This window comes from Odocoileus virginianus, chromosome 1 (genome assembly GCF_023699985.2).
Source record: "Odocoileus virginianus isolate 20LAN1187 ecotype Illinois chromosome 1, Ovbor_1.2, whole genome shotgun sequence".
In the NCBI taxonomy this organism is placed as follows: Eukaryota; Metazoa; Chordata; class Mammalia; order Artiodactyla; family Cervidae; genus Odocoileus; species Odocoileus virginianus.
Genome location: NC_069674.1, coordinates 68,518,021 through 68,531,854, shown reverse-complemented (window position 1 = coordinate 68,531,854; position 13,834 = coordinate 68,518,021). Strand labels below are relative to the sequence as shown.

Below are 13,834 nucleotides of genomic sequence, written 5' to 3'. Positions count from 1 at the left end.
CTCGTGTATTATGTGCATTCTATTTATAGGAAATGTCTGGAATAGGCAAATCCACAGACGCAGAAAGCAGACTGGAGGTTGCCAGGGACTGAGGCGGGGGGCCAGGGAGTAGAATAACTGCTGAATGGGTATGCAGTTTTACTCTGGAGTGATGAAACATTTGGAACCAGACAGAAGCAGTGGTTGCACAACATTGTAAATGTACTCAATGCCACCAAACTGTTCACTTTAAAATGGTTAGTATTATGTTATATGGATTTCACCTCAAAAACAAAAAACCCCAAAGTTCTGCTGAAAGTAAGGGCCAAGACAATCTACACACAGAACAACCAGTTTCAGAATCACTGACAGTTGCCTTTATTTAAAACTCTTCTTGGAATCACTTAAAGGAAGTAATTTTTAACTTAAGATAACTAAGGGGGCCAGTAGGATAGCAGATAGGCACTGACTCTAAGACAGACAATTCAGGTCCACAAAGAAGTGTTAATCTGTCTTAAACAATACCCAGTCCCCCCTTCCCCTACCAGGCATGATGCCCTTCTATTTACAGGTGGAAGGCTGAGGCACAGCTTCCCTCTGCCAGCCCCCTCATCCCTGACACAGCCATCATTTCCACCAAAGGGACTCGGGTCTTAGACCTTGACGTTGGGACACAGTCACAGGCTCCCCCCACCCCCCACCTCCAGAGCAAGAAGAGACCCACAGGTAAACTTTCTCTGCCACCTCTGCTGGCCCCTTCCAGGGCTGGCATCACCTCCTAGGAGTGGCAGCCATGGGACTGCCCAGCCTGGCTTCTCCAGCACAGGCCCTGGGCTCTCCTAGGCCAGGCAGCACCGCTGCTGGACAGTCTCCCCTCTGCCTGAATGTTAACACCTGAGTATTAATTCCATTTCTGTCCCATGGGGGTCACCCCAAACCGGTCCAGTTCCCCTTCCATGGACACTTTGCCAAATGCTTTGTTCCCTGAAATCTCCTTCTCCAGGCTAAATACTCTCAGACATCTTCTAAACTCATTCCTCACAAAAGGTCATTTTCACTCTTCTCCTGATCTCTGGGTCCTCTTTGGCTCCCACGTCCTTCCTAAACTGTGCCACTCAGAAGGGAGACCATTATAGGTGGGCAGCTCCCATCTGTCTGTTGTGTATATTGTTCTCCTGTTAAGTCCACCAGGCACTCAAGATATATTTTTTATTTCTAACAGCCACATCACCCTTAAGTCTTATTTCACACTCTTCACTGCCAAGCTGCTTATCCACAGGTGTCCTTTAAAAATGTCATCTTGTTGGAATCAGTCCACTGCTCTGACCTCTGGAGATCTTTCTGGACTCTGACTCATTAATGTAATTGTTCTTCCTCCTAAATCTCTCCAATCTTGAAAAATTGGATAATCCTGCCACTAAGACTATTCTTCTTCTAAATCCTCATTTATAACATGGAAGAGGAGGACAGGGCCAAGTGCGCAACATAATACATCCCTTGGGGTAACAGCAACCTGTGAACAGCACTCTAGAGGTGTGACTCTGCTGATCCATCTGCCATTCCGGGCAGGTATGTCACCTGGTCCACACATCTTCATCTTCATTGGTACAGATCCCACAGATGACTAACAAATGGGGCTAAAAACAGCCCTTCTGCTACCAGCAGTTGAAAGACTAAGTGTAAAGCTCTTATCAGAGCTTCACACAGTGAACAATCAAATATGCCTTTATAACTGACAAGAAATACAATAAAAGGAGAAAACTGGATTTTCCAATTCCCAGACTTCCCTCCTTTTTGGCAACCAACTATAGACATTAGGCAGTTGAAACCAATACAAGCAGCACTGGTGTCCAAAAGCTGGAGTCGGAATACTGGCTCCCTCCTTCCAGAACCTCTGTGTCCTGAGGTTAAAAATATCTACCCTTCAAGGCTACAGGGAGGAGTCCATGAGATGAGAGGCATGTAAAAGACGTTTAAAAGTCGAGTCAGGCTATGCAAACATAAAAGAAGAGTATTATGATTATTACTACTATAAATCTCTTCAAGATACCATTCCCACTGGCAGAAAGCTGCCGGTTAGGTCAAGGAAAAACCTATAGATGCACTCAGGCTGCCAGGAGGCAGGTCTTCCAGCACAGAACAGCTGAACTGCCGTAAAGCACCTTCCTTTTCCCAAGGATGGCGGGATGTGAGGGTTTGGCCAATTCAAATGCAAACGCCAAAGGGCGAGGATGGCTGGGAAACTTCTCAGTATTCACTGCCATCCTCTCCAACACAAACGCCTGTGGGTTCCCTTCAAGGTTCTTCATTCACTCAGGCCATGAGATTATCTATACAGTAGGGAGGGGGCACCCATAATCACTGCAGGCTGAGAAGCACACAATCTGAGACACCTCCAACCTAAGGCCTTCAAAGGTGGGTTTCCAATTCCACCCAAGCCTGACAGACAGGAGGAAATAGGGAGTATAACAGGGTCCCATCCATAAAGGCAGACTGGAATCAAATCAGAACAAAGAGTTTCTCAATCTCTGCATTGTAGCCAGTTCACCCAGTTCAGATGGGGCAATGAATGAGAAGGTGGATGAAAGATGGATATGTGTGGGCTGGAGCTCTGGCTCCCCAGCTTCACTGTCCAGGCTAAGCCCACATCTTTATACTGGGACCAAAGGGCCTGGCCTGTCCCTCTCCAGCTCAGTGGGGCTATCATGAGAAAGCACAGGGCATGCTCTAAACCGTAGAAGACGAATAGCAAGCCTCATCCTTATTCTCTGCCAGGTTCTGCTGCTGCTGCTGCTAAGTTGCTTCAGTTGTGTCCGACTCTGTGCGACCCTACAGATGGCAGCCCACCAGGCTTCCCCGTCCCTGGGATTCTCCAGGCAAGAATACTGGAGTGGGTTGCCATTTCCTTCTCCAATGCATGAAAGTGAAAAGTGAAAGTGAAGTCACTCACTCGTGTCTGACTCTTAGCGACCCCATGGACTGCAGCCCACCAGGCTCCTCCGTCCATGGGATTTTCCAGGCAAGAGTACTGGAGTGGGGTGCCATTGCCTTCTCTGTCTGCCAGGTTAGAGGAGACCAAAAAATGACACAAAATACAAACAACCTCACTTGTATATTGTTGTTGTTGTTATTCAGTCTCTTAAGGCATGTCTGACTCTTTGTGACCCCATGGACCACAGCACTCCAGGCTTTCCTGATCTCCACACTCTCCACAGTTTGCTCGGCTTCATGTCCGTTGAGTAAGTGATGCTATCTAACCATCTCATCTTCTGCCACCCCCTTCTCCTTTTGCCCTCCATCTTTCCCAGCACTGGGGTCTTTTCCAATGAGTCAGCTCTTCACACAGATGAGAGCAACATGGAGGAGAAAAAGAATCCCCTGATGGCAGCCCTGGGCAGTGAGAACCATGTCACGTCTTGGCCTATGTCACAGCCACTACCTTGGAAATTTCCACTTCACCCGTCCATTTTCACTTCATGTGTAAGTTGGCGATGCTGGGGGTGTGGAGCAGTGGGAGATTTGGACCTGTCTGAGAAGGACCCACATACCTGGATCAGGACAGCCTTCCTACTCAGAAGGCCTTTCACAAGGCCCAGGAGATGTTTTCTCCCTCCCTTTCGATTTGTTTGGTTTAAAATATTTAACCAGAGGCACGATGAAGTGTCTCATTTGCCACGTTCTCCTGGACCATTAGATGGGGACTTCACACTCATTACGCTGATGGACATGCTACTTACCCATGCAAATTCTGGGAGCACAGACACCGAGATGGAGGTGCTCAAGGTACGCACTCAGGAGCTAATTACACAGCCACTCGGTGGGCAAAGCAGAGCAATTTTTAGTCAACTGCTCTAGTAAATATTATGGGAAGCCCTTTCATAGAGTGCTAATGCTGCCTTAGTGATTTTGAACATGCCCAGCTTTAGTTCTCATTCAAACACTCACGCGGTCCCCAAAGACACTGCCACCAGGGCCAGGAAAATCAAACAGATCGTGCATTAGCTAACATGCCGTCTTGCCGTTCAATATTATTATTATTATCATTTTAGTACTATAAACCCCTGAGTATTACTGTCATTTAGGTGAGGACAAACTGGAAACTCACTTTCCAGCAGCTGACTTCCTCAGCCCCTCCCCCAGTCCCACCGCCCGGCTCAGGGCCGGCTGCACTGCTCCCCAGGGTTGGACAAAACAACCACCAGGAACCTATTTCGGACGTTTGAAACAATACCCAATCACTGCATCCACTCTCCCAGAGCGTCCCAGAGGAAATGGCATCATTACTTTCATTTTACTCCGTTTGTGACCAACCAAAAGAAAACAACACATCCTAAGACAATTATCAGGGAATCTGATGTCGGCAGCTGGAGGGGACGCTCCGGAATGTTATCAAGTGACCTCTTGGAGAAATTAATTTTCAAGAGCTAAAATAGCCTTCTGCTGCACATGCCAGGCCATTTCTCTAGCTGCAGAAACAAATTTCACTTTCCACAGTTAGAACAGAAAACTCTCAGGCATCCCCGTTTTTTTCTTTTTTTTTTTTTTCAAAAAAGTCTATAAATAACCCAGGATCAGCAAAATTTATGCAAAACATCCTGCTAGAAGAAGAAATGTAAACTAAAACCACTTACAGTGAGACTCGGGCTGCCAACTTAATCTGATTCTACGACGACTGTAAACACGTTCTTTTGGAACCTGAAGCGATCCATATTAGCAGATGTCATCACAGAAAAGAAAAAGAAAAAAAAAAAGACCCCCTCCTCCCAAACTAAATAACAAAAGCCCGGCCCTCAAACAGAGCACCGTGATTGGGGGTCCAGGGTTCCGCACTTCCCAGGACCCAACGGCTGGCCGGCTGCAGTCAGTACCAGCTATCCGAGCTTGCACACGCCAACTGTTTTGACTACAGGCACTTGTTAAACACAGAGTTTCAGGTCCTACCAGTTGGACACCAGAAGTTCATAGAACTGACCCAGTGCCAAGAACAACAAGCCCAGAAAGCGAAACGGCTGCCTCGTGCGCCGTGTTTTTGTTAACTGTTTATGCAAGCCCCAGACCAATTGGGTAACAATTAAGAAGACAACCAAACTTAAATAACAAAAGCAGAAGATTACCACCTTGAAGGAAATGGAGATGTTTGGCAGATAAAGGACAGTTCAAAGGTGGGGTGGGTGGGGGGTTTACACAGAAAATGGGGAGGAGGGGCGGGTGTCACATGACAAACTGCGGTTATTAGCAGAAGGAACTGGGTGCTTCCTTGTAGCATCTTTAACTTAAGAGATTGACACAGAGATTCTGCAAATGCTGAGACCTTGGTACACATCTGGGGTGACTATACAAGCACTGGAATTTGGACGTTGGCAAATCCTGAAGGAGAAAAAAGGGGTGTGCTGAGCGGAAGTTTTGAGACAGGGAAGGGGACTTCCAAGTTCCCTGCTTCATGCAGCAAGGCCACCAAGCCACAGAGGAAGCAAGTGAATGAGCCACGCAGGAAGCGAATGGAGGCCCCGCATCTCTGGGCTGCTTCTCGCCTGTGCCCAGAAAGGCTTCCCCGTTCTCCTGGAGGTCAGGGTGGCTGGGGCCCACCTTCCTCCCTCATCCAGCCTGGAATCTGGATTCTCTTACAGGTGACAGTGAATGAAGTATTTTCATTTGGCAAGATAAAATAAAAAGGAATGCTTAAGTCACATATTTAACAAAGTTTTTCGTTTCTTTCCCAGAATGCATTAAGCCCTATCTCATTCTTACACCAACACAATTGACCAGATCAAATTTTAGAATTATCTGAGGATTTGAGAAAAGTGAATTCCAAGATAATTGGGGTGCAAATGTAAGAATGAGAATTTTGAAATTGCTGAATGGATTCAAATCTAACCTCTGCCCCACCTTCTTCTTCATCTCTCTCTCTCATCTGCCTCTGAATTGAAGAATAAAATGTTGCCCCTTTCCCACTCCAGAAGTTTAGTGACAACTAATGAGTAGGTAGAAACAGGTTGTTTATAAAAACTATTTTAACCACAGGCCAGGTTCATGTTGATTCTGGAGAGTAAATGTCACTCCTCTGGTTCCAGGGATCTCCAGCGCAGTGGTGGAGGGTATGCACACCCACGTAAAGGCTAACCCCTTCCTCCCAAAGGAACCCACATTTTCTTACAAACTACACAGACATATTTCACTGGGATCTGAAACACAGCAGTTGCCTGATGGATCAGGACAACAGCATGGGCAGCTTGGAGCCTCCCAGACAAAGGAAGGCCAAGGGGAGGAAGAGGTTGGGGGAGGGGACGGGAGGGGGGAGGGAAGGGGCTCCCTGCAGAGCAGGGTCAGCTGGGGCAACGTGAGGCTCACTACAGCAGCCGACCCCGGATTGACAGCTGACTTCTTAAAGCGACCCCAGAATTCTGAGACTGGCCTCTCACTTAGAACGCCAAGGTTTACTCGTCCTCTTCCTCACTCACTACAATTACAGGGCCAGTATGATTATCCCCATTTAACAAGGAGGAAAATGGAGGCTCAGAGAAACCTCGGTCTCAGCCCCATGAACAGTGGCTCTGCTGGTGTGGTGCTTTATTATCTGCAATTATTTTCATTTTCACAGACAAGTAAACTGAGATTTCTGGAGAGGCTACAAATCATGTCCAAGGCCACACTGCAAATCATCAACAACATCAGGTCTCCTAACTCCTAACCCAGTCCTCTTTGCTTGCCTCTATCACGTTCCAGAACACATAATGATAGAACTGAAAAGGCAGTAAAGCTGTCTTATTAAAAAAGCACATCATCTTCCCTGATTTTCTCAAACTCCCATCTTCACGGTTTTTCAGTTCTTAGATTGCAACTCTCTAACAGGGAGGGTTCCTCTCCACACTGTGGGGAGAGCTCTGGAAGTCTGCATTCCAGAGCTACTATTTCAATGCAAAGCACCACCTCCACCCCCTCTGCACCTTGTCCTCCTTTGATTTCATTAGCACACCCAGCTGCTAACCCCTGGCTCCTGACCTAATCCCAGTCTAAGCAGCTGCAAGAGGCCAGAGCGGATGCCCCAGCAGGCCTGGCAAGCTGTACATGATGCCGCTTGCATCTCCAAGATGTGCTGTCTCGCATGCAGAAGGGATCTGCCTGCATCTCATCTCCAACGTGTGTTTCAAGGTTACGCTTTTGCTAGGTTCTTTTGTTACAGAGGTTGATGGAAAAAATGGACCAAATGAAGGATCCCACTGTCAAATCCTTTGTTTGTGCCAAGTGGATACACTCCCAGCTTGATAGGGGGTGACATTACGATCCTGTGATACATGTGAGTGGGTTCATTGTAGGTTTGGGGCATTTTCTTTGAGAAGTTATATTAATGAGTTTGCCACAGGGCTTGTAGGAGTGAATGGGGATGAATTTAAGCACTCAGGGCCATGAACAGAGATGCTGAACATAGACTGCAGAGGAGGAGAGGTCAGGAGGGGATGATTAGAAAGTCCTAGAACGTTTTGCTGCCACTTTGTGGATCTACCTCTCTCCCTTCTTTCTCTCTGAAAATGCAACCAGCAGGGAAGCTGGGTGCTATGGTGGACTTCATGTTGAATATCACTAAGGCAGCCAAGGTTGTGAAGTCTCATCAAATCTGCATGCTGGTGTTGGTGGGAGAAGCTCTATGGTTAGATGTGATGCACAGGTGGCACCTCCCACCAGTTTATTTGAGGTTGTTTTGGTAACCACAGGACATTTGCATCCATGCTGCCTGAAAAGCATATGGGGCCTGGGTAAATCAGAACAGTCTCAGCAGGAAAATTCACTGGCTTATATGACACAAAGTGAGGAGAATATTTCCATGTACCTTGCGACTCCTCTGAGCACAGAGACCATTTTTTTTTTTTTAAACCAAAAAGTAGGACACAGGGTTTGACAAGCATTGGCACATTCAGGGAAGACAGGATAGGCTATTAAAAAGTAAAACTCTTGAAAATCTGAGGGGCATGGCCACTAAATTGGCAAAATTAACAAAAGTGGGCTAATAGAGGGATGCAGAATTATTAGCATTAGTTTGTTGTAGCTGTTACTGGTGTGCTTAACAAAGGCAGTTCTATCACAGACCAGACAAACAGTGCTCTGCTTACGGATACGGTGATTTTGGGAAGGCTGGTAAGGACAGTACATCCAGTTTGGAGGAGGACAGCAGTGAAGGAGACAAAGCTGAGGTCTGCTGCCCATGCTCTGGGCTTTCAGACCCCCTCCACTGAAGGGCACTGCATCAGAGTACACACACACAGAAGGAACCTGGGCAGGACCAAGTAAGGTGTTAAAAATACGACCTGCATATGTGGCTAGGTTGCTAAGTTGCTTTAGTCATGTCCAACTCTTTGTGACCCTGTGGACTATATAGTCTACCAGGTTTCTCTGTCCATGGGGATTCTCCAGGCAAGAATACTGGAGTGGGTTGCTATGCCCTTCTCAAGGGGATCTTCCTGACCCAGGGATCCAACCCATATCCCTTACATCTCCTGCACTGGCAGGCAAGTTGTTTACCACTAGCACCACCTGGGAAGCTGCATATGTGGAGAGCGGGTCAAGAAAAAGACAGAGGCCTGAGCTGTCAAGAGAAACAGAGGAGCAAAGTTAGCATGGCAGTAACTTGTGGCTGCTGTTGGATGCAGGCCTGACTTAACTCCCTGATGCTGCCCTGCAGACTTCCAGGTCAGGACCTGTGGTTCAGCTGGACACTCTTCCCTTTTGCCCTGTTACCTGGGTTCACAGGGACTGGGCCAGCCTGCCTGGTCATACCTGGACCTGGCTTTTGGCGTAACCCTTGGTAATGTGAACTCATGACCAGAGCTGCAGAGACAAGTTTGCACATACGGGACCACAGACCCTAGATTCTTCAGAAGATAGTCAGTTTCAATCAGCCTTAGCTGATACAACACCATAATTTGAAAAATGACTTTATACTGAAGGTCAGCCAATGTGGGTTGACCGCAGTCTGGACTACTAGACTTCACGTTCCTTGAGGACTTGTTCAGAGTCTTGCTTATCTTTGTAAGCCAATGTCCGGCCAGAGTATGGAAGTCTTGCTATGCCTTTTAATACAGGTTTTAAAATGAATGAAGTTCCACTTAACGTGAACCACAGATAGATGAATACCTTATGAGATATACCTGATGGTGAATATCTTTTTGTTAAGTATGTATGAAATTTGGTGTTCAATTAATTTTGTTTCCATTAATTAATTTTTTAAAGTACAGTATTTCATTATTGTCTTTTTAGGTTTCTTCCCCCACCCCAAGTCAAATTTGGTATTTTTAAAAGTTGTATTATGGTTCAAGTTAGAGAGAAGGTAGAAAGGCTTTCCACTTAAGATTAAAAATACTAAATCTTCAAAAAATTGTAGCTACTTTGTAATAGGAATCTTTCCAAAGGTCTTCATTCTCTTGTACTCTGTTCTCTTAAATGGTATATACTTTGAACATTATTTGATCTTTTTTTTTTAATAACTCAAGGTCACTGTTAAGGGCATTCATTTCTATACTTTGCTACAAAATGGTGATATCAGGGCCTACCATAGCTTTCAGACTTTTTGACCCTGATCCATCTCAAGAAATTAATTTTACATGGCAACAACCTAGATATGCACAAAAACTTCAAAGGTTGTAAGATTTATATTTACTAAGTAAAAACCACTTGAATATTTTCTCTTCTCTTCTATGTCACGGTTTCAAATGTCGGTCAGGGATGGCTAAAGTGATCACCCCCACCATCACAAGAGGCACCTGTGGCATACAAACACTGAGAAAGTGCACAGGGTTCCTGTCCCTACACAAAAAGGGCTTCAGCACCCCCACCTGGAGCCTTTTTTTCTTTTTTGGCTGCACTGGGTCTTCATCGTGGTGCAAGGGCTTTTCTCTAGCGGTGGTGTTAGGGGGCTTCTCTAGTGGTGGCGTGTGGGTTTCTCTTGTTGCCGTGGCATGTGGGAATCTTAGTTCCCCGACCACGGATGGAACCCGAGACCCCTGCACTGGAAGGTGGACCCTGAATCCACTGGACCACCAGGAAGTCCCTGGCTTTTACTTTCCTCCTGCATCTGCTGCCACTTTTACTCAGTCAGGGCCTGCCTCCACAGTCCTACTCACAGAGTTCTCATTTGCCAAAACTGGAAACCAGACCATCCAGCTTGCTTGTATAAACAGAGTGTAAAGTGCTGCTCCATGAAAGCCTGAGGGGTGCCCCATGGATGCCTCATGGGGTGAGGTATTCTCATGTGCTAGAGTTCCTGGTGGGGCTCCCGGGAGTCTTGCCCAGTGGCAAGGTTCATGACACTGAGATGTTACTGGATTTGTTCACCCACATGTAAACATGAGTGTTTCTCCTTTGAAAGGAATATTCTGATCACTGGGCTTCAAGCTGGAAGGGCTATTAAATGACAGAGGCTCCCAGCAGTAATGTAGCTTTGGGAATGACCAGCTCTGGCCTCCAGTGTATGAGGAAGTATTCCCTAGAGTAACTGACCCTACTTCAGGCAGTTTCTAACAGTGCAATATCTTGATCTCGACTCTGATATGCCCTTTGCCCTGTAATTTACAGCTCCTCCCAGACTATGCTTCAATTCTCAGGAGTCTTCCCACCTAAACCAAAGATGACACACTAACAGGTTTATGAATTGTCTCCTAGTGAAATTTTGAAGTAAGGTGCGTGTGTATGTGTGTGTAGATACCTTAAATTGATTTTAAATAATTATAGCAGAGGGGGTAGATACTGTGCCCCTAAAGAAACCTAGATAACAAGCAATCAGGCACTGCTTACATAAACTATTGGCACATCTGTTCCGTGGAATTGCTGGGAAGCTATAAAAATGATGATGTAGATCTATACTTACTGAAATATGTCCACAATAATTGCAGACAGAAAAAAAAGATATCAAGACAATGCCTACAATAAGATTCCACTTTTATTTTTTAAAATATAAAATATATGCAAAGAGGTACACATGTACAACACATATACATCGAAAAAAGATGGAACGTTTTACATGGAAATATTTACTTTTATTTCCTAAAATGTGGTGGTTTTTAAAATGTATCACTTTTATAATAAGAAAAAAGCATTTTCACTTTGAAAAAATTAAATTGTACATTATTATGCAAAAAAGTACTTCTGTTTGTGGCACTCACCCCATTCTCATCTGGTAAGTGACTGCTCCCCGGGGAACACTCACTATATCCATGTATCCATCCACAGGGTGGCACACTCAAGCTGAGGCACACTCACTTCTCATGAGTTATGAAGTCTTTTCAAACTTTTAAAAGAGCCCTATTCATACATAAAAGGGTAAGTTGAATCTTTATTGGAGAATTCTTCACATTAACGCATATGAAGGCAAAGGAAGGGCTTATGGTTTTACTTTAAAGGGTCATGTTCTCTTCTCTGATGGAGTTAAGGGGAAATGTAAATGCTGAAACTAGTTACCTCCCTGGCAGATGCAGGCTACCAGGTCTATCCATTCTCCAGGAAGACAAGGAAAGAACTGACACCATTTAGGTTCTGAAGCTATAAATTTCTTCCAAGACAGAGTCCATTCAAAGCATAAACTGACGTTGGGTTTAAGGACAGGAACAATCCCTAATTTGTGTTCTCTCTACAAAGTGTATTCACATCCAAGGAATATCATCCCCCAAAATGACTAGGAGGAAGGGCAAGCAAATGTACTATTCTCAAGTTGACAAATGAGGAAAATAAGATGTATCAAGGGGAGGCTTTCGAACTGTGATGCTGGAGAAGATTCTTGAGAGTCCCTTGGCCTGCAAGGAGATCAAACCAGTCAATCCTAAAGGAAATCAACCCTGAACATTCATTGGAATGACTGATGCTGAAGCTGAAGCTCCAATACTTTGGCCACCAGATGCAAAGAGCCAACTCACTGGAAAAGACCCTGATGCTGGGAAAGATTGAAGGCAGGAGGAGAAGGGGATGACAGAGAAGGAGAAGGTTGGATGGCACCACCGACTCAATGGATACGAGCTTGAGCAAACTCCAGGAGATGGTGAAAGACAGGGAAGCCTGGTGTGCTGCAGTCCACAGGATTGTAGAGTAGACACAACATAGTGACTGAACAATAATAACAACACTACTAGAGAGAGGATTCAAACCATTCTCTTGGGTTTATTCTCCATGTTCTGTGCCACTGCATTCTTTCCAGAAGCAAAGTAACCATATACCTACTGTCCTAACCAGACAACTCTGAAAGTGAAAAGAGGTGCATTTAAGCACAGGCTTCAGGGCATCTACGGACAAAGCTAATGGAGGTGATGGAAATCCAGTTGAGCTATTTCAAATCCTAAAAGATGCTGCTGTGAAAGTGTTCTAGGGTGAAACAGATCACCAGCCCAGATTGGGTGCATGAGACAAGTGCTCGGGCCTGGTGCACTGGGAAGACCCAGAGGGATCGGGTGGAGAGGGACGTGGGAGGGGGGACCAGGATGGGGAATACATGTAAATCCATGGCTAATTCATTTCAATGTATGACAAAAACTACTGTAATGATGTAAAGTAATTAGCCTCCAACTAATAAAAATAAATGGAAAAAAAATAAAATAAAAATACTTACAAAAAAAAAAAAAAAGAAAGTGCTGTGCTCAATATGTCAACAAATTTGGAAAACTCAGCAGTGGCCACAGGACCGGAAAAGGTCAGTTTTCATTCTAATCTCAAAGAAAGGCAATGCCAAAGAATGCTCAAACTACTGCACAATTGCACTCATCTCACACGCTAGTAAAGTGATGCTCAAAATTCTCCAAGCCAGGCTTCAGCAATATGTGAACCGTGAACTTCCAGATGTTCAAGCTGGTTTTAGAAAAGGCAGAGGAACCAGAGATCAAGTTGCCAATATCCGCTGGATCATCAAAAAAGCAAGAGAGTTTCAGAAAAACATCTATTTCTGCTTTATTGACTATGCCAAAACCTTTGACTGTGTGGATCACAATAAGCTGTGGAAAATTCTTCAAGACATGGGAATACCAGACCACCTGACCTGCCCCTTGAGAAACCTATATGCAGGTCAGGAAGCAACAGTTAGAACTGGACATGGAACAACAGACTGGTTCCAAATAGGGAAAGGAGTATGTCAAGGCTGTATATTGTCACCCTGCTTATTTAACTTATATGCAGAGTACATTATGAGAAACGCTGGGCTGGAGGAAGCACAACCTGGAATCAAGATTGCCGGGAGCAATATCAATAACCTCAGATATGCAGATGACACCACCCTTATGCTAGAAAGTGAAGAACTAAAGAGCCTCTTGATGAACGTGAAAGAGGAGAGTGAAAAAGTTGGCTTAAAGCTCAACATTTAGAAAACGAAGATCATGGCATCCGGTCCCATTACTTCATGGCAGATAGATGGGGAAACAGTGGAAACAGTGGCTGACTTTATTTTTTGGGCTCCAAAATCACTGCAGATGTTGACTGCAGCCATGAAATTAAAAGACACTTACTCCTTGGAAGAAAAGTTATGACCAATCCAGGCAGCATATTAAAAAGCAGAGATATTACTTTGTCAACAAAGATCCTTCTAGTCAAGGCTATGGTTTTTCCAGTAGTCATGTATGGCTGTGAGAGTTGGACTATAAGGAAAGCTGAGCATTGAAGAATTGATGCTTTTGAACTGTGGTGTTGGAGAAGACTCTTGAAAGTCCCTTGGACAGCAAGGAGATCCAACCAGTCCATCCTAAAGGAGATCAGTCCTGGGTGTTCATTGGAAGGACTGATGTTGAAGCTGAAACTTCATAACTTTGGCCACCTGATGCGAAGAGCTGACTCATTTGAAAAGACCCTGATGCTGGGAAAGATTGAAGACAGGAGGAGAAGGGTACAACAGAGG

General features: G+C 45.1%; 1 protein-coding gene across 6 annotated transcripts in view; it reads right to left on the bottom strand.

Moving 5' to 3' along the window:
• The window catches only part of ATXN7L1 (ataxin 7 like 1), a 251,977-nt gene that overhangs the window by 62,734 nt on the left and 175,409 nt on the right, over positions 1 to 13,834 (bottom strand). The window contains exon 1 of one of the 6 annotated variants that reach the window (XM_020888577.2): positions 4,611 to 5,069. The exons of the other annotated variants lie outside the window; for them this stretch is intronic. The gene's annotated coding sequence lies outside the window, so the exon portion shown is untranslated. Of the gene's footprint in view, positions 1 to 4,610; positions 5,070 to 13,834 lie in introns of those variants that run through there. 6 annotated transcript variants of the gene reach the window in all.